This window comes from Vicugna pacos, chromosome 30, assembly GCF_048564905.1.
Source record: "Vicugna pacos chromosome 30, VicPac4, whole genome shotgun sequence".
Lineage (NCBI taxonomy): Eukaryota > Metazoa > Chordata > Mammalia > Artiodactyla > Camelidae > Vicugna > Vicugna pacos.
The window spans coordinates 3193206-3215310 of NC_133016.1; the positions used below are offsets into that span (position 1 = coordinate 3193206).

Below are 22105 nucleotides of genomic sequence, written 5' to 3' on the forward strand. Positions count from 1 at the left end.
AGTTTCTACTCATCCAAATTCTCAACTAGTAGTTGTTCCTTAACTAAAAAAATTAAGTTACATATACCAAAATCATCAATTTTAACTATAAAAAATTAACTCACCAAGACACTGTCCCAAAAGAAAGTCCCTGCTCACCTTTAATGAAAAAGAATATGAAGATGAATACATGTACATATATGTATGACTGGGACATGATGCTGTACACCAGAAACTGACACCTTGTAACTGACTATACGTCAATAAAAAAAAGAAAAGAGAAAGTCACTGCTCTAACACAAAGAGTATCTGCCATGGTCTAAAAAGAAAAAAAATGTAAGAAACAAATCAAAACACATGTACTTTTTAAGAATAACAAAACAAGTCAATGGCAGACTGCTGGTGACATCTGGTGGCCATTTCTCACAGGAGGTTTTCTCAGCGTTTTTAAGAGGTATTTCAGGAACTAGAAGAGAAACACACCAGTTATTCAGCTGTTTCACATGCTCACCTTACTATAAGCAGCACGCAAAGAATTTCCCCCTTGCTTTTCTCCCTTTCTGTTCCACTTTGCACTCACTGCATCTTGACTTCATTCTCTCTTGAGCCCTTTCCTCTTTGCTGAGTGTACGGTCAGTGAGCCTGAGCTCTGTCTCTCTCTCTCTCTCTCTGTCACACACAGACACAGACACACACACACACACTCTCTCTCTCTCACTGGTGTGACAAGGCAACCCACACAAGGAACCACCTCTCCCTGCTCCATCCCATGCCGTCTCACCCTTCATCCCTCCTGACTGACCCGAATTCATGGTGCAAATTCGTGGTGTGAAGTGAGCATCAGGCCAACAGTAAAATCACAGCAGGGGCTACGTGTGTGCGGCAGGGCAGGTGTGCCCACACGGGCATATATACAGAAACTTCCAACAGTCTTTGGCCCTCTCCCCTTGGAGAGTTCAGAAAAGGATGAACTGCATTGGTCATTAGGAGCCAACGCAGGAAGTCTCTCCTCCTGGAAGTCAAGACAGGGCAGGAAAAGCTCCCTCAAAGCCCATTACCGCCTGCAGTGGAGACAGCCGAGAGTAAAGGGAAATAAAGGGAGAAAGAAGGGAAATCAGTGGACGACCCTGACCCCTTTCTTAACCTTCCATTTTCAGCTGGACTTTTACTGAAAATACGTGTCTTGCCATTACACTATTCCCAGCTCAACACAGTGCTACCAAGTCCACACCAGAGTCTGTTGATGAGAAACTCTGAAGCACTGGCTGTCACCACAAAACACCACGTACATAATCGAAGGGTAACTAAAGGGTCTTTTCTTGATGTAATCCTCCTCTCGGAGAAACTCCCCCATCGGAAACATCAATTCATAACAGAGACTACAAAATCAAGCATCTGATTCTACCAAAAAAAAAAGTCACTTTTCTATGAAAATTCCTACAAGTTGAGTAACTTCTCCCACGACAAAAGGGTATAATTTAACACCCTAGAAACCATTTCCTAGATAACACTGGAGGCAATTTACCACAAATGGGAGTGTAAGAGGGTTGTGGTTTATCCACAATGGGAACAGCACGAATACCTGGGCCCAGTGAAACCCAGCTCCTCGCTGGCTGCAGGGCTCTCCTCGGTTATGTCTGTAAGCCCATTCCTCTCCCCAGCCAGGAAAATGCCTGTGGTGGTTGAAAAGGAGTCCACAAAATTCTATGGCACTCCTTTTACAAAGTGGAGCCTATTCGCTCCCCTTGGCGTGGACTGGCCCTGCTGACCCACTTGGAGGGGACAGAAAACAGTGGAAGTGAGTTTGTCTGACTTCATAGGAGGCACCGTGTTCCCTGCTTGTGATCTCCCTTGCGACAACTGTCTGGGCGAAGCTGGAGCCCTGCTGTGGGGACACCTCTGCAGCCTGTGCATGGGCAGGCTTGTGGGTGACGGACTGAAGCCTCCTACCAAGAGCCAGTGAGGACCAGAGATTCCTGCTGACAGCCAGGGGGGCGAGCTGTGGGTCTGGCCCGGGAACAGCTCCTCCAGCTCCAGGCAAGCCTTCGAGTGACTGCAGCCCCCACACAACCCTGAGTGCTGCCACAGGAGACAGCAGGAGCCAGAACCACCCGGGTAGGCCCACTCCCAAATCCCTGACCCCTAGAAACTGGCTTTAAGCCCCTGTGTGTTACAGAATCTGCTACATAGCACTGGATTACTAATATAATGCCCATTCTCTCTCCTTTACACCTTGTCGAGGACAGATACGGTGCAAGTTCACCCCTCCTTTATATATATTTCATATATAATTCCTTTTCTACATGCTCCAGCCTTTAACAAGAACCTTCTGCACTGGCACAACAGTATTAACGTACAGGAGGAGGTCAATAAATGTCAGGTGAAGTACACTATGCAATGCAGACCAGGAGCAGAACTCCATCACGCTTCTGTAAGATTTTAGAACGTAAGAAACTGACATTTACATTTATGTCTCTCCCACTATCAAAATCAGACCTGATACAGCTTATGGTGAAAAAGTGGTACAGTAAAGTCAAGAGTTATTAAAAAGATGAGGTGGGGAGAGTTTTAATTCAGATTTGTACGGAATAAAAGAAATGTCTTACTATTTCTGAAAGACCTTCTCATTTTGGATGAGGGTCTTCATTCTAATAGGCCCCTGGAATCACAGCAAGTGACCTGCCTCAGAGCTGACAGTAGCCAGGAGTGCCTTTCCAGCTAGGCTCAGGATGTCTACACTGGAACATTCCCCAAACCTGATGACGTGGCCCATGCAGTGAACACATGGCCAGCCACAGGGCATCAGGGCTGAACGAGTCACAGTCCTTCCGGCCGCGCAGACTGCGTGACCCCTCGCCCTCCCCTAGCAGGAGACATCCAAGCCCAGGAGATGCAGGCGCCTCTGGCCATAGGACCTGCAACTCATGAAGTTTCACCTCCAGAGCATTTCACATGCCATGCCTGGCTTAAGCCTAAAAAGAATCTTCCCAGGCCAGAGTCCAAGGTCACCCTGAGGACAAGCAGGCCAGAACCATACGCTCCTAAGCCCCAAGGGTCAGAGGGAAGTAAAACTAGCACAGGAAGGAAAAACACTCTCACTCAAGTCAGAATAGAATATTATTTCTATTCCAGGGGTACCCATGATCTTTTTCAAATATCCAATTTGATTCTGTGTGCAAGTTAAAAACTAGGGTATTTCTTGAGTGCTTAAGTTAGAGCTAAAACAACCACTAAAAAGTCATAGCAAGAGGGATTAAACCATGGTGACCATAACAGACACGCAGATCATCATCCCTTTCCCAGCACTACTCGTGAAGACACATTAACACCAAGAAAAACAAGAAATCACTGGACAGAAACACTGTAAATTAGCTCAGCCTTCTTACCTGGCTATTCCTTTTTTTAAATCTTCCTACACTTCAAGTACTCTTCTCCAAATACGTTAATTGATCCAGGAATAAAGTTAATTTTACGACTACCTTCTATCAGTCATCCCTGACAAACGTATTTTTTGTAGTAAGAAAGATTTTACACAAAAAGTTAAAATTTAATCTATCTCCTTCCAAAGAGTACTTTTAAGATCAATGTCATGCTAGTCTTTCTACCTAATTGTTTTGATTTTCCTTAAGAAAGGGGATTTTTATTGAAATAGAAAAACAATAAAAGAAATGAAGACTCTATAAGAAAAGCAGAAAATGAAAAACTCCAACGCCATTAAAAGCAGACACGTAGGGTCGTTTGTATCTTATGCCATGTGAAAAGGTTGTTTTATTATCAACGTAACTAATCACAATGAAACCATCTCTTACAACTAAAGACATTATAATGAATTTTCTTTACAGCTACAGAGAAATGGGATTTGCTGTTTCACATCAAATAGAACAGGCTGTATAAATTCTTCTTCCTATTTATTGTAAAATATAATTTCATCTATAAAATCAGTCATGAAATATTAAAACTGAAACAACAGAATTTATATCCTTTACTTAATTTAGTTTAAACGGTCTATTCACTAAAAAAGGGGGAGAGGGGGGACATGTGACAGAGTCCCTACTTTCTCATTAAGTGTTTCCATTAGACGCTTTATTTTCAAGAATTTATAATGCAGCCATAAAAAAGCATTCCTTAATAAAAGTTAGTATACTTTCCTTAAATTTTCCTTTCATCTTTTTCAAAAGGCAAAAGAATGAAGCACACAGCATAGAAACGCTGAGGAAAGGAAGAGAACTAGGAAGAAAGAATGCAAGAAACACAACGCATTTACACTGAAAACGGTAAACACTAGTGAAAACGAACATTATGGTTCAAGTAAGGTGGCCCAACCACTCCATCAATACGCTGCAGGGCACACGGTAAGCATTTAACTATGCTGAGCCTCAGTTTCCTCATTTGGAAAGTGAGAGAGAAGGACGAAGATTTCTAAATTCCAGCAGAAAATCTTTTGCTGAGACTAAAAAATTGTTGAGTACTCAACCAGTAGAAAAAAGAATTCTTACTAATGGATTTTTTTTTCATTCCAGTAGGAAAAATATGAAAAAGGCTATTTCCAAAATGTAAATATGGAGGAAATGTAACTTAAATAAACAGCTAAACACATGTTCCACATTGTTCATGCTTAGACAGATTCGTCAGGTCCACTGAGAAGAGATGGATTAATACAATGGCTAATCGAAGAACTACAGGGAAAAAAGAACAAAACTACTAATTTTGGAAGAAATCTGGAAAACACTGTAATTCCAAATGTCAATAAGCTAACACACAATATAAAGCTATCAAGCCTCAAGATATTTGGAATACAAATTATTAGGTATCAAAGATCTGAGTGTTAAAGTATACTTGGAAAAGAGAAAAATTCAGTATTAAATTTTAAAAATGGATATAGTTCTAACCAAGTCATTTATCGAATAAGGTTAATAGGCCTTTCCCCCTCTGGGTGGTAAAATTATAGGCAGTTTCTTCTTCTTCTTCTTCTTCTTGGCTCTCTTTTGTATGATTTCCTAAATATATTACTTTGTGGGAGAAGACGAAAGAAGCAGCTTTAAAAAGAAATCCTCTACACGTGGTGAGTAATGGAAAATGATGATGCCTCTCAAAAAAAAGGAGGCCTTCGTATAGAAATACATTTATGATTGTGGTTCTTGGACTAAACTGAAAATCAAAAGACCACAAATACAGGGAAATCTGGCAGCAACCTGTACAAGTCCGAGACGTTTGGGGTCTAATTTGGTCAAACATTCAGGGACGCCAAGAAGCTTCCCTGTGGCTCATTGGACCTCCCACGAGACTCAAGGAGGACCAGGAACAGCGAGCACACCCAGCACCCACACCTTGGTCTCCAACGCCAGCCCCAGTACACAGCACCCGGGCCCCTGGAAGAGCGGCAGATCCGCGGCCTGGAGCACAGCAGGCACAAGATAAGCCTGGAGCACCGTATTTTGCCACAAAGTGGAGACATGCTTTTAAAAATTTTGTGACAAAGATACCAGAGTCAGCTTGAAGGGCTCCTGCTGACCGAATCTGGGACAGTTTCCGCACCACAATAATTAACGCCCATTAAAAGTAGGAACGAGTGAGTCCGTATGGATGGTTGGGAGACAGGCAGAGAGATGTACAGACAAATGGATGGAATGACAGGGCAAAGGTATGGCTCTGTTTACAGCAGAATGTGGAGGGCCACCTGGGAAATGTGGAGGGACTGCAGGAGACAGAAAGTCATGCTGGCAAAGACTGCATCAGGCAAGAATTACCAATGGAAGCCAATCGAGGGGTAACTTTAATATGCAGAACGTTGGAATGGCATTAAACCATCTCCCTACAAACTGCTTATTAGTTTCAAGGGAAGAAAATTCAGCAACTGTACAGTGGATAAATCAGGAACACCTTGCCAGGAGTGATCAAAATGAACATCCTCGATGAAGGCAGACATGCTGCACCTGGATCTAAGACCCTGAGAAGGACGGGACAGCAGGTATCACTGCAGCAGAGAATGCCAGGCCCGCTGCTCATCAGGAGGAAACAGTGCAGACAACACAAAGTGAGGAATGTTTTATTTAAAGATGGAAAAAAAATGGGAGGACTACATTCTTCACAAATGTCAATGACATAAAAGACAAAGAAAGACTATGGAAATGTTCCAGATTAAAGGAGGCTAAGGAGACATGGCAGCTAAATGTGGTGTGTGTTCTCAGGCTGGATCCTAAGGTGGCAGGGAAACATGGCACTGAGGACACTTTCGGGCAGCTGACCAGAAAGGCTGTGACAGTCAACTGTAAGTGCTAACCTGACCGGGGCTGAGGGACGCACAGACAGCTGGTAAAATGCTACTTCCAGGCACGTCTGTAGGGTGTTTCTGGAAGGGAGGAGCATCTGGATGACAGACTGAGTAAAGGAGACCGGCCCTCACCCGTGCGGGCTGGCAAGGCCCAGTCTGCTGAGGGCCTGAATGCAACAACACGAGGAGAGCGGAGGGGGGCAAATTCGCTTCTTCTCCTTGAGTTGGGCTGTCCACCTTCTCCTGCCCTCAAAGCTCAGCACTCCTGGACCGCGGGCCATCAGACTCAGGCACCAGGTGATCAAATGCCCTGAGACATGCTGCATCACGATCCTTCTCCAGGTCCCGACCAGCACCCTCCCATCTTCTGGACTCCGACACCTGAACCTGGACTTTCACTGCAGCAGTCCCGCCTTCTCCACGGTTTCTACTTCTGTGGTTTGAGTTACCATCTGTCAACTGTGGTCCAAAAATTTCAATGGAAAATTTCAGAAATAAACATAAGCCTTAAGCTGCAAGCCATTCTGTGTGGTATGATGCAATCTCGGCCCACCCAGGATCCCCAATATCGACGTGGTCTACTCCTGACAGCCAACCATCAACATCACCATGGCTCAGCAATCCGGGACCCCCAAAGCCGACCGTCCTCCTCCTGACTTACCATCAGGTCAACAGGGGCCTAACGCCACATCACAGCGTGTGCGTCACACACCTCCCCTCTTCTCATCACACGGGCCCTGCTCCCTCTCGCATGGTTGTAAGACAGGTCTATCAGATATTTTGAGAGAAAGACCATATTCACGTAAATTTTAGCACAGTTTATTGTTAAAACTGTTCTGTTTTATTATTAGTTATTGGTGTTAATTTCTTATTGGGCCTATCACAGGTACACACGTATAGGAAAAACAATACACACACACACACACACACAAATAGAGTCTGGTACTATCCACGGTTTCAGGCATCCACCGGGGGTCTTGGAACACAGGTCCTGGGATAAGAGGGGACCACTGGATGGAGCTGAAGTCTGTGACAGCTTTGCGATCACATACACCTGTGGATTCTTGCACTGCTTCAGAGGGTTTCTCCGTGAGCTTCATACTGTTCATAATACAAAACTCTCATTTTTCTGTAACAACTTTTCCTGTCCCCTTCCCCTTAGTTTTCACCTGGCAAAACTGATTTTTATTTTTAAGTGTTCCTCTGAATTCTCTTTCAAGTTACATTTTGCTGCTTTTCACTAAACCTGTGTCAGTGTCTCTCATGTCTCACTCTCAGTTAATTGTCATAAGTGGAAAGAGGGTAAATAATCTCCAAGTTTGATTTCAATGATCATTCTTTCACTATTTTAACGTACTTTTTCTCTTTTACTTGATCTGGTACAAATTACAGAAATAAACTCATCTGAAATTCTACCACTTTTCCTTTATCTTGCCTGCTCTTCTTTATCCTGGTTGTTGGTATAGGGTGTTAATGAATTCAAAAAGTACAAAATAAAATATGGGTAGAGGATGTCAGGACATAAGCAGTGCTATATATGACTATATATGACTCCTCGAAAGGAAAACCAAAGACTAAGTTTCAACGTGCTCAGTGACTATAGTGTTTAAGACTCAAGTGCCAAATTTTGGAACACTTGAAATAAGAAGCTCCCTTTCCAACTAAAAGATAGAAGCTTAGAACAAATTTAAAGGATTAATTTATACATCAAGATACAAACTGATAAAAATAATTGAAGAGTTTAAAACTTAAATTATGCAGAAGTGCAATGGTAAGAATTGGTAAATTCTAGAACTCCAAGACATTTGAGAGGAAAGAGAAGTGCTTGGGTGCTTCCTCAGCTTCCAAGGACGGCAAAGGCTCGCCCTCCAACAATGCGTTCTTTCCTGCGGACCTGATACAACGCGCTCCGGGAGAAAAGGAAAGGATGTGGGCGATGGGATGAAGAAGAGGGGATGCGAATCACGTCCCTTCTGAGCCCTCTTTTCCCTAAACGCTCAGTCAGTACTCGACAGAGCTCATGGTCCCTTCCAGTCTTCTTACCTGCTTCTCCCTCGGGTATTCTACCGGATTACTTCCTCAAATTCCTTCTCTGCCGAAAGTAGCAGTGCTTTCCCAGAGCTTCCCTTACACTTCTGTCGGTTAGCACTTCCTTAGGCCCCTCGCTCTCTCACTTGAGAAGCAGATGCTGCTTCGCTGCAAACTGTTTAGCCGTCGTTTCCGTTGCCCCGCAGTGACAGAGGTAAATGGCAATCAAACAGAACACTAGTCTCTGCAACAGGAAAATGGTGCCCCAAACCCCACTAGACAGCGGGGCGGCCTGTTTCCAGGTGACTGTGTGTATTTCTATTAGAATTTTATGCAGGAAGCGCTGAAGAAACTAAAAAAAAAGTACTTATCAGGTGAACAGTATTTCCCAAGTATAACAGAAATATCACCAGTGGCATTTAAAATAAAGTGATGTTCCGCAAGTAAGGGTTTTTAAGTAAGTACATATTATTAGAATGTGTATTGGACGGAAATAACATACCAACCTATGAGTCCACATGTGTTACTTCTTATGACGAGGCTAAGTCTAGAAAAAAGTGAGCTGAAATGCTGTGGCATAAAATGTAGCAGAACAACGAAGGAGTAAACGAGTAAGTGTGGGAAACCCTGCATTACATACACCTTACACATTGACTAATTCTTTAATTACATAAATTCTAAGGAATCAATAAAAATACATAAGAATTCTCAGCTCTAAGTTCGTTAGTAAATAAGAGTGTTCTGAAAATCAGCCCCTTCCCCGCTGCTGGCAGCCTTTCACGGGTAGCCTCACAAGCCTTCACTCACTAATTTTCACATGAGTACTGGCCGCCCTCCAAGCACAGCTCTAGGAAAGCACTGTGGCCCAGCAACACGTCCCGACTCTGTAGCAGTGCGCTTCCACCTTCTGAGGGTAACACAACTATACATGTGGAGAAGAAAAACTGGGGATTACTAATGTTCTGCATATTCACAACCTGCCTGTCCTTTTAGATTTGGCTACAGTCAACCTGACAAGGTTAGCGCCCTAATACCCGAATTGCTGTCATAAGTGGGCTTGAAAACAGCTCAAACCCCACAGAAGTTTGAATCCCGCTCCTGTGAACTCCCAAGGCAGGTGCTCCTGGAGAGCAGGCGGGCGCTCCTGCCGGCTCAGAGATGCTGACTCTTCCCATCTCAGCGCTCTGCCCCGGAGCTTCCTCACTCCCTGCACCCAGCTGGCGAAGGACGGAAGCAAGCGTGGAGTTTGCAGGGCCTCTGCTCCTTCAAAGGCCCTGAACAGTACCCCTACCACTTCCACGCCTGCCTGCTTCTCGGCAAGGAGCCTGCAGTTGTGTGACTGTACCTCACGGAAGGGAGAGCTGATTTAGGTGGACAGCTAACCATCCCTGCCACACAGCAGTCCCAAAATCATCACTCTCCTTGTTCGCCTACCATTAATGAAGGCTTGCAGACTTTAATAGACTTATCAAAACCCGTTCTGAGAAATGCAGCTGTCCCTGGAAAAGCACACTTAGAGCTAGTGCTTCCATGCGTGTACAGTAAGGGAATTACAGACAATACCAATCATTTACAAATCATCAAAGCATGAATCCCTTGGTCCTACCCACGGAGAGATTCCAATTAAAGTCTAAGGTGGGCAGAACAATCTGTAGTTTTAAAGAGCTCCCTGGCTGATTTTAATGAGTCAGATTTGTGATCCACTGGATTAAAATCCCTCCTAACTTCCCTCAAAAAATATACTTAAAACATATTAACCACACAGAGCGGAACTGCAGAGGAGAAGTGGGGGAAAGAGGGAAAGGAAAGGTGAGTCAGGAAGGAGAATAATGCACTGCGCTGAACAGGGCTGTCACATCACATCCCAAGCTCATTTGCCAGCATAATGATCTGCCCACAAAATTATTCTGAATGTGACTTTTCGCAAACACTGCCTCAGTCTACCACCCCCAAATCCTAGGGTTTTAAGTATCTCCCCTGTGGGAAACCAGATGATGGACCCTAAAGATTTTTAATGAAAACCATTTGATCTCATTTTTTGAAAGACTATAATTTCTACCACCTCTCCTTGAATGGTCTAAATTTTCTAAGCGTTTTTAAAAGCACATTACAGCTCAGTTTAAATTCTAACAGTTTTATAATTTTATGCACTCCCTATAACTGTGATCCTTCATTCTATAATAATTGATCCAATAATTATATATCAAATTTTGATCCCTAGTTCACAATGATTTACAAGTACACTTCATAAGAAATGGCTTGTTGTTCATTATAGGTTTAAAACACAAACATCCCTTTATATTTAGTAACTGACAAGCAAGCTGGGCTTTGGTTACACTGGATGATTATACTGGTATTGCTCCAACTGTGCTAAGTAATGACTTTTCCCGAGGCTTCTTATTACCTTACTTGCTTTTATTTAAAACTATTTTTTAATAAAAGGAAAAAAGTACAAGAGATTAGAGAATGTAAAAGAAGTAGGAACACCAAACACATTGAAAAGCACTGAGATTTAAGATCGATTGTCTAGCTTTAGCAAAACACAGCTGAAACTGGAAGAGCTCAAGTCCCTGAGATCTGTCTGAAGAAGCCTATGTTCTGCATTTGCCCATGAGGGACCCTCGACCAGCACCACCCGCGTCGGGAACGCAGACGTCCCGGCTAGGGAAGGACTCTCCCGGCTGTCAGCGTCTTCATGAGGGGCTGATTCTGCTGGAACGTATGATGCTACATAATTACAAATGCTTGACACTTTTCGTGGTTTAGACAATTTTAGCACTCTGAATATCGAACAAAAACAGCAGAGCTATTTGATTCCACAGAGCATGTAACTGACATAGGGCTTCTAGAACCATCTTTTTATTTTTCCTATACTAGTTCGTTTCAAGAAATGACTGTCACACCACAATAGCTTAAAATAAGGTTTACAGTATAGGCAATGTTTATTTATAAAACAGTCCTCATAATATGGAATACATACGACTCTCCAAAAATTTATCAAAAGGCTAGGAAAAAATAGGCAAAGGAACATTTCCCAAAACTGCCCTCTTTAGTAACCTAAGCAAAGAAGTATGATTTCCCAAGTCCTATGACAGGACACTACTGCTTTCTGATGGACTGGAAGATACAATCCTTAGAACTACAAACAAAACACAATTAATCACGTTTTCTGCTTTGAGACTTGTCATTTACTAGAATGATAAAGTTAAGTACACTGGTTTAAAAACAAATCTTGCAAAATAAAGAAAGTAACTCGGAAAATGGGGGTGAATACACCCTTCACCGTCCTCCTCTGAACTCCCATTCCAACTTTGACTCTGACTTTTTCCCGTAACTCCAACACTCTGGGATGTACCTTTGTTCTATGACTGTCTTCTTCCTCTGACCTTTTCTGACAGAGTGGTCAGGAGACAGAAGGCCGCCACCACTCCCACCTGTGTGCCCACAGGGCCCTTCCTCCTCTGGGAAAAGGGGCAGTAGTGACACAACTCACGGGTCAGTGGGAGGCTCAATTCTCAGGTAACTGAGTATAAACTCAGTATGCTGTGTGGGTACACCAGTGCCTGGCACCCAGTGAGCATCCAACAAGTATCAACAATCATTACCGTCCAGACAAACCGGCTTTTCGGTATTTCTACCACTGCGAGTACATTTGTATTATAATCCTACAAGAGCACATCTTGACCACCATCACTCCCACATCTTTTTCACACAAACTGAATAGTCCTTGTGTCAACAGACACTGCAAAAAAGAAAATTTGTTTTTAAGATTTTGGTAGAAATAAAATTAATTTTATTACATAAAATATAAAGACATTAAGCACTTTATAACAAAACCCTAAGCACATGTCAGTTTAAGAAAATTAAACTCTTGGCTTTAAAGTCCCTCTTGGTGTGCCTGTCCCCTTCCCTATTGTTACAGAGCTGAGAGAGAAGGGAAGAGGGCAGGGCACAACCATTAAAAGAATGACACAGCCATTGAGGATATGACAAAACTGGTTAAAACCAACTAGGCCCAACACTTGACCTCCAGGAGACCCTGAGCCTCACTACATGTTCACTGCAATACATTATCTGCTAAATGACACACCCATAGGTGCCATGACCACAGAGCAAAAAGTGGCCAGTGGCCCAATTACTGGAAATTCCCACCCCTTCCCCAAAATAGTTGGAATAACCCTCCCACTTGTTAGCATATGAAATTACCAACCCTACACCTTAGGGCCGCTCTCCCTTCTGAGAGGGACCCCACTGTGTATGGAATGTGTATCTCTCTAAACGAACTTGCTTTCACTTTCATGGCTCACTGGAACTCTTTCCTGGGCAAAGCCAAGGACGAAGCCAAGGACCCCCTATTTGGCAGCAGGTCCCACAGACTCATCAGAGACCTGAGACATGACCATCTTCTTACACCCCGTCATCCTCCTGCAACAGAGCTACCCATTAACTTGAATTTTCTGTTTATAATTTACCCATTTTATTACTTTCAATATCCTAACACACACAATTTTGTTTTGCATGTTTCTAAACTTGAAAAAGAAAAAATGGTATACGCATTCTTCTATAAGTAGCTTCTTTTCCCTCAAGATGTGCCTGACACTTATTCTGGGTGATGCATGTGGCTAAAATCCATTCGGTTTCACTCTCGCACAGTACTTCACTAGAGGCATATCATACAGTTTATCTGTTCTCCTGTGATGGACGTGGCTTCCAGGGTTTGCCTTTTACACAGTGCAACTATGAGCATTCCTATACATGTCTTCAGTCGCTCATGTACAGGATTTTCTCTGGGGCAGTGGTTTGCCAATTTTAGCATGCATCAAATACCTGGAAGTCTTTCTAAAGCAAAAAGCTGGCCCATCCCCAAAGTTCCTGACTCAGTAGGCCTAGGGTGGAGCCCCCAAATCTGCATTTCTAACAAGTTCCCAGGAGATGCTGTTAGCACCCTGTAGGACCAATACTCCAGGTTAAAGACATAGGAGTGGAAGCACTGGGTCAAACAGTACAGGAATCTTTAACTTCACTAGCTAACTGCACAGTTATGCACCAATTAACACTCCCACTTCTTCCCTACAAACAGCAGGCATGGTCAGATTTTTACACCATTGCATGTTGGTCCTAATTTCCATTTCTCTAATTACTGATGAAGTCAAGTGTCTTTGCATTTGGGTTTCCTCTTCTGTGAAATGCCTATTCAGGTCCTTTGTCCATTTTTCTGTTGTTCTTATAGATTTATAGTTGCTCATCTGTCTGGACACTAAACTTTTATCAGTAATATGTACTGAAAAGACCTATTTTCGCTTGTGACTTGACTGTTAACTTTCTTGGCAGTTTCTTTTAACAAACAAAAGTCATCAATATCAATGTTGTCAAATGTATCAATCTTTCCCTTTATAGTTTGCACCTTCTGAGATTTGCTTAAGAACCTCTTCCCTCTAACAAAGTGATACAATTATTGCCCAATTATTGTTTCCTAAAAGTTTCTAGTTTTGCCATCTATAGTTACGCCTTTGATTGACCTGTGGCTGATTTTGGTGACTGATGTGAATCAGAAATGCATCCAAGTTGTAAGAAGCTTCCCGTTTGGTGAGGGCCACAGATACAGCCAACAGGAGCCATTTACAAAAAGTGCCCCAAGTGAAACGCTAGTTAGGTGTTAATTACTACTTTATTGAGGTTTATTTTGCTCTCTCATTGAGGCAAACAAAAAACCGGAAATTTTCAATGTGAAGATAAGGAAGGTTTTAGTAAATGAGTCAGAATACCATTCCCACCCATCATACTACAGGAAGAATCCTTAAAAATATCCCTCCAAAACTCAATTTTGTCTAAAACAAAAACAGTTAAGCATTGGGGAAAATGTGGGAAAATGTGCATTCTCAATAGTACAGATTGGGATATAAATCTATACAACCTTTCCACGGGGTAATTTTGCAATTTATATATCAAAAACCTTAAAAATGTGTATCTTCTTTGAGCTATCAATGACTCTTTACAGAATTTATCTTAAAGAAATATTGGACAAAATATGTGTTTAAGAATATTCACCATGGAACTCTTTACAACAGAAAACAAACTGGGACTAACCTAATATCCAGCAACGAGGTATCAATTAAAGATGAAGCCACTGAATATGAAAAAGTCTATTACACAGATACATAAAAGGGCTGGGGGAACCACTGTTAACTCTAACACAACATGCTACTTCCTCCAATAACTGCTTAAAAATCCCAGTAACTGCAAATAAGGCGTAAACTGGAACAGACGACAGTTAGTCAAAACAGGCCACAACTGGGATCGTCCAGAGAGGAGAGAAACCTTCTGGATAAATGCCCTACCTTATTTTCGCCCTTACTCTTTTTTAACTCAACTTACATTTCTTCAACATCTCCTACAGGCATGTAACTGTGTAGGGCCTGGTAAGATTCTGATATACAAGAAAAGAACATTTTAGTACACAAAGTAAGAGGAGAGCATAGAATAACAAAGTGGGAAGTAATTTTTCAGTCCTAGACCATCTAAGCAATCAATCTGGACACCTTCTCAGTGTGAATTTTGGTCAGACTGAGGGCTCTATAGCTCAAGTGAATCCCCTTCCACAGCAAGCGGTTCCAATGCTAGAACTGGCTCCAAAAACTATCCGTGAAAATGCCAAAATTAGTCTGCCTGAGAAATCCTCCGTTTCTAGTCCTTTCATTTTTCATCTAATCATTATGTTGTTGGTGTGCTACTGTTTGTAACACAAAACTAAAGAAGTAGACCCTCTATACAGAGATCAAGGGCAACATCATGGGAGGGCAGGGTTACTGAGGTGTGGCCTCAGAGCCAGCAGCTATCACACCACCCAGGCACTTGTCAGAAATGCATTCTCAGTCCCAGAGCACACCTGCCAAATCAAAGCCCCGGCGTGAAGCCCAACATCTGTGTTTTCACAGGCTCCAGGGAACTCCGACACACCTTAAGTCTGAGAACTACTGATGCTTCAAAGAGTAGAAAGACTGGCCTGTGTATCAGGAGGCCTGTCTCTAATCTTTGTTCTGCCACTAATTTCTGAGACGGATTTGTCACTTAGCTCCTGCGGGGCTCAGCCTCCTCATCAGACTATGAGGGAACTGAAATGGATCATTGCCACAGTCCTTACGCCCTCTAGAACATCTGTATCTCTATGAGAGTGTTCACTCCAATAAGGCCTAAAATTGAAAAAAGACCACAGTATTTCACATATTTCTCTCTTTCAACAAAATGAAACAAGAAAAACTTCTTTTACAAACTGGTCTCTGAATCATATTTCTTATTAGTTTAAATAAAATTGTGTTAACTTTGCTTTACTGAAAGCCACATAAACTCTAATGTTACAGTTCCCTGTTTAGCTCTATACCAAGTCCATTTTGGAGGAATTCCACATAATAACAAAAATTCTAAGAAACCTACACTACAGGCTGAACTGTACCCCGCCCCAAATTTATATGTTGAAGCCCTTATCCCCAATGTGATAGTATTTAGAGAAAGAATCTTGGGAGACCGAATTGGGTTTAGATGAGGTCATGAGGGTGGGGCCCCCAAGATGGGATCAGTGTCATCCTTATAAGAGGAAGATACCAGAGTTCTCTCTCTCTGCCACGTGAGAACAGAGCAAGAAGGCGGCTATCTGCAAGCCAGGAAGAGCCCTCACAAGGAACCGGCACTTGATCTTGGCCTTCTCAACCTGCAGAACTGTGCTAAATAAATGTCCGCTGTTTCAGCTACCCGGGCTTCAGTATTTTGTCATAGCAGTCCAAGCTGACTAAGACACTCAATGCCCCCTCTGGTACGGGGACCTAACACACCAGGTTACAATGCATAAGAGCTGTGCTTCATGACCTCTCATAACACGTGTGCCCAGACCACAGGAAGTACTTAACAAGCATGAAAAACAAAGAATTTTTAAATGTACAGATCTAGATATTTTCATTACTGCATAAGAAACAGAGCTTTAACCTCCTATTCATGGATTCTTCCCACAACCTGTGATACCTATGAAGCCAATCTCTTCTTAAAGGGACTATGAGAGAGAGATGAGAATCAAACTAGAAGAATCTGTTTCATAAAGTTTACAGAGTTCTCCTCTAATAAAACAAACCTAATTAGAATGCATGTTGGGAAAATGTCCCATCAGTCAAATTAATATTCATTAATCCTTGAGACTCAAATACTGTGTCCTGAAGCTCTCACCACTCCCACCCCGACAGTGATCATGTCCTCTGTGCTCCCCTTGTCTCCACTTGAGCACTTAGCAAAAGGCATGGTGTTTATGTACCTGTCTCCTCAACCCTACCTTAAGATCACCTAGGGCAACACGTTACTCTCTGCTGCACCTAGAATGGTGTCCAGCATGAAGCGGGAATCAGTGTTTGTTGAAGTGGAGCCACTTTGCTGAATACCAGTGGAACTCTGTCCTATCTTGCAGCTTTTGTGTAAATCTGAAATTATTTCAAAATAAAGTTTTTTTAACGCACCAGTAAGCAACTGTGCTATCAGCAATAATCACAACTGCCTCACAACATGCAAGACATTAACTACTAGAAAGCCTTGCCTTAGTGTTTTTCGGACGTGACAGAAGTTAGTAACTTCATACGTAGCAAACTTTAAGAATGAGTAACAAACCCTTGAGATTTGAATCCATACTTTTGGTGAAATTATTTGGGTCTCAGTTGGTGAAAGGGATTCATTCCTACTCCGCAAGACTGTTGTGCTGAATGAAATACACAGAAACTATCAAATGAGCTCTCCTAATGATGTCCCAACCAACATGTATCAGTGCCCTTCCCTATGCGGTGTTCAACTGGATTGCTGGACTAACACCTCACCGCAAAACAGGTGCATACGGGGACTACTGCCACCGCACAAACTATAAAGTTATACTGCACTCACCATTACAGCTATGATTACCTAAAAAATTAAGAAATCCTACGTGTGTGTCCATGGAACCAACCCTGCCAAAATGTCCTATTCCCGAATTCCCCCAGGGAAAGAAGTGGGCTATTCAAAACTCCACTCAACCGACAGGGGTCAGCAGCTCCTGCCACCCGCCTCCACCAGACTACTCTGTGGAAAGCGGGCAAGCACACACGGGTGGTGCCCGCCGGCTGGGAGGAGGTGGTATCTATCCACCGGGGCAAGACCCGCCGCTGCGAACAGCGGTGCGGCAGCCGGGGTCTCCCTCCGGGCGCTGAGAGCGGCCGAAGCCGAGTGGCCGGGCCCCTCCACTTCCCGGCGTGCTGCTCTCGGTCGCCAGCGTTACAGCCCTTAACGGAAGGAGGCGCGGGCGGCAGCGGCGCAGCGGCGCACCGGCGCAGCTCCAGGACACCGGGAGGGGAAGGCAGCCGAAGGAAGCCACTGCCCGGACTATAAACCGACACGGCGGGAGCTCGGCGCTCGGGCGTGCGCGTTCCACTCGGGGGCGACAGCCGGCCCCGCGGGGAAACCGAGGCCCCGCCGGGTCCGCGAGGGGCCGGCCGCGGAGCGAGTAGCGGCGGGCGGGAGCGGAGGCCCGGCGGCGGCGAGGCCGCGCGGGCGGCGGGCGTGTGGGGTGAGTCTGGGCGGCGTCGGGAGGGCCCCGCTAGCGGGGAGGGGCGGAGGCGGGGGGAGGGGGGAGGAGGAAGAGCGAAGGGCCCTGGCGGGGCTCCCGGCGCCCAGCCGCCGGGGCCCGGGCCCTCAAGCCACCGCCCCCAGGCCCCGCGCTGACGCTGGACGGTCCCCGCCTCCAAACCCCCCGCCCCGGCCAGAGAATAACTTACCTGTTTGCCGACGGAATCGCTCCTGCTCGCCCCTCTGACTGACTCCTCCGGCTCACCGTCTTCCCTCTGGGAGGAAGGGGAGGGACTTCCTGTCTCTCCGCTGAGCGACTTCCGGCGGTTCCCAGGACGACTCCGTCGTGGACCCAGCGCCGGACACCGTGACCAAAAACCAGGATTGTGGAACTGGATTAGTGAAACCCACATCGAGTCAGCTTCGTTTGCCCCGCCTGGCCGGCGGACCTGTGTGCCTCTTGTTTTTAGTCTACCAGCTCTTGCCGGAACTCACTGGGAGATAAAACAGGAAGTCCCGCCCCTCCCCGAGAGGAAAACGGAAAGCCGATGAAGTCAATCCAAGGAAGGGGAGCCGTGCGTCCGGCTGGAGGGCTGGCGGTGTCTGTCCCCGAGGGCCAGCGGGGTTTATCACAGGGTCCCAGAGCGGATTCCCTGCGGACAGTCCACTCCTCCCTACCCCAAGCCTCCAGCTCCACCCCGTCGCACGCCCGTCCGCCGCAGAGGACCCCGAGGGCGACGCGGGAGCCGCAGAGGCCTGGTTTGGGCCGGCGGCCGGCCGCCCTCCGCCTTCCCCGGCCCGAGTGGGCCCGGCGCCTCGAGGCGCTTGTCTCCGGAAACAAGGCTTTTCTGCCGCGCCAGGCGCGTGCGCAGCCCCAGATCGTGAGGAAAGTATGTCTAGAGGCCGCAGAACGGGACGCGTGGAGTCCCAGGCCGTGGGGAGCCATGAGCCGAGTTCCGACACTGACGGGAAGGCGAGGAGCTGAATGAGCTGGTTCTGCAGTTTGGCAGTAAAAGCCGAAACGCCCCGGGTGTCTGAACGTCTTCCACGGGCCGTTTATACAAACGTTAACGGCACGGCGCCGGGATGGCCAGGAAGAAAGGACGGCAGGACCGGGGCACGGCGGTCCCCGCCTCTCCTGGCCCTCGCGTTCACCCCGCTGTCCTCGGAAACGCGAAGTCTGGAAGGAAAACCGCGGCCGGAAAAGCGCAGTGACAGAGATGCACTCAGCAACGAGCGGCGATGTCCCACTTGGGGGGGTTTCTCGGACATGGCCTGGTCAGGTTCTTACTGTGGTCCACGAAAATGCTCGTGTCTGCCGCCCACAACAGGAGACTGCAGTTTAGGAGACTCAATCACTATTCGAGGTCACACAGCTTAATGAAGTTGGAACTCAGCTTTAAATTCGAGTCAGCCTTGTTCTGTCCACCGCGCATCCTTTAGTAGTTATTTAAGCACTGTTAGTCTTGTCCGACAGGGCGGTCCGTTTCTCAAGTTACAGGAGCACAGTTTTCCGTATGGAATAGGCATTCTGTTGATCTTTAGGTGATCGATCTTGCTACCTTTCTTACGCTGGGAACTTTGTTAACGTTTCATCTTCCTTCTTTGAGCAGTGAAATGAAATCTGAGTTTATTTTTCAGTTCCCCATCATCCGTTATTTTATGGACACAAGAGCTTTGCATCATAAAGTAACCTTAAAGAAGTCAGCTTGACCTCATTTTCCTCATGTATAAAATGAGTTGTTTAGGGTAGTTTCCTTCTTTTGAAATTCTATTTGTATAGGTAGATGAGAGTCTAAATTTCTAAGTCACAGTAATAGTGTCTGATACAGTTATTCTCATTAAAACTTTGTTCCGTTAGATAATACTTGAGCACCTACTGTGCGTCATGCAATGCTCTAGAGAATCCAAGAATGTAGGGAAATTTTGATTATATTTTCTGTGCTATATTAGGAAAGTTTACATATATATAATATATGTATATCCTTATATATATTTATTATATACATTATGTGTGTGTATATATATCCTTGTACGTATCTCTTGGAGCTTTAAGAGATGTTTGTTAAAGATGATGCCGTTCCGTGTCTTCTGGCCGCCGTTTTTTTCTGCTGAGCAGAAGTCATTCAGACCTTTTCTCCCTCTGACGTGTCCTTACATGTAATTTGTCATTTTTCTCAGGCTGCTTTCAAAATTGTCTCCATCTTTTTGGCTTTTCAGCAATTCGCTTATGATGTGCGTACACATGATTTTCTTCATATTTATCCTGTTTGGGGTTTTCTGAGCTTTTAATACTTGTAAATTTATGTATTTCACCAAGTTTGGAAAATTTGGGGCCATTATTTCTCCAAGTACTTTTCTCCATTCTTTCTTTTTCTCTTGAATTCCAATTAAATATACATTACACACAACTCACTGAGGCTCTGTCCTTTTTTGTTTTGTTTTCAGTCTTTTTTCTCTCAGACCTTCAGATTGGGTAACTTTTATTGATCTATTCTCTGTGTTCCCTGATATCTTTCTTCTGTCATTTCTGATCATCTGTTTGGTTGTCATAATTTCTGTTTCTCTGCAGAGATTTCCTATTTGTTCACTTACTGCAGGCATATTTTCTGCCACATCTTTGAGCAAAGTTACAATAGCTGCTTTGACATTTTGTCTGCTAATTCCAACATATGAATCATCTTAGCATTCATCTCTATTAATTTTGTCTTTTCTCTTGATTATGAGTTGTGTATTCCTTTTTCCTAAGTGTCTAGTAATTTTGGTTGTATCCTAGGTATTTGAGTGATACAATGTAGAGACTGAATTCACTCATGTTCCTCTGAAGAGCGGGTTTGTTGTTGTTGAAACAGGCAGTTATTTTGGCTGTAGTCATACTCCATACTTTGTCTCGCCTGTCATGTTGGCACCTGAAATCTCATTCAGTTCCCTCAGGCTTGGCGGAGAGGCTCCAGTCTGCTTCCCACGTGCATAGCGCAGCGCTTGTCCAGAGATGTCAGCGAGGTGTGCCGAATTTGGTGCTTCCCCCTGACTCTCCTGCCCTGAAACCTCCCCTCACTTTTCACTGATGTGGTAGCCCTGAAGTCTGCCTTCTGGCTTTTCAAGTGGGATTTTAAATAAAGTTTATAGAGCCACCTTTACTTGATTATAATTATTCAAAATGTGAAAGGAAACATTGGTCATTTTTGGTGACTAATCATTCTTGATGACTAATTTAACAGTGTGAAATTTAAAGTTCTGATTTCCTTTAAAATTTTCTGCCATTACATTCAAATGCCTACCTACGATAACAGTGCAAGAATGCTGTGAACACTTAACCACCCACACCAGAATTTTAAATCTTAAGTCTTCCTGAATGCTGTTTTGGTGAATTTCAGTGTGGGAAGTGAGATGATTTAAAACTTCATATTTTCTATTGTAGTCAAAGGTATAATTTCCCTGACATCTTTTTTCATTCTCAATAAGAAATTACACTAAAATAATGTTTTGAAATAAAAATTTTCCATGTAATGACAGTTTTTTCTCTTCAATCTACCTAATCAAAAAAAATCAATCATTTATTTACTTATCATAACTGTTAGAAAATTACAGTCATTATACCTACCATCTGTTCTCTTCCACATCGTGCTGTAAAGAAAAAGAGACATTACTTTGCTTCAGAAAATCTCCTGTGTTTCTGACTTTGTACTCCATCAATTGAGCATTTGGACAGCTGAGCAAAGAATAGAATATGCCCAGCTGCCTCCCGGAGCTTGCTTCCTGAAGAGGGAAGTTTTTTTCAATATAGTAAAAAGGGAGATTATGTTTCTTACTTCTTAAGTGCCCTACGAAGAATGTAGATGCTAAACAGAGTTGGTCAGTGGAGGAAGTGTTACGTGCAAATATTAGGTCTTAATTTAGGCTACACTGCTTGTCGTGAACGGCAGTAGTAGTACTGATGACCGAACTCTGCTAGATTTAACCACATCTCACATAATCAGGACCTCAGAGTCATTATTAACTCTGGCTGTCACATGTTCAATTACTGTTCAAACTCGAGTTGAAAATGGAGATAAAAAAATAATAGCTAGACGGCACTGAATACACTTAAAACTAGGTATTTAAAAATAGTGCAGTTTGTGAAAGCCATTTGGATCTAACATGAAATGATACTTGGAGACTTGTATTTTAAGTGGAAGTAGGTATCAGTGGAGGTGAGAAGCCAAATACGATAGCGTTCTTTTTCCGCCTCTAAGGAACTTGCTGAGCACGTGTTGTGGA

At 44.1% G+C, this 22105-nt stretch overlaps 1 protein-coding gene across 3 annotated transcripts in view; it reads right to left on the minus strand.

Moving 5' to 3' along the window:
* Positions 1 to 19712, minus strand: part of ZNF407 (zinc finger protein 407) — a 368187-nt gene extending 348475 nt beyond the window's left edge. For all 3 annotated transcript variants that reach the window (XM_072952344.1, XM_072952346.1, XM_072952345.1), the window contains exon 1: positions 18055 to 19712. The gene's annotated coding sequence lies outside the window, so the exon portion shown is untranslated. The remainder of the gene's footprint in view (positions 1 to 18054) is intronic.
* Between the last annotated feature and the right edge of the window lie 2393 nt (positions 19713 to 22105).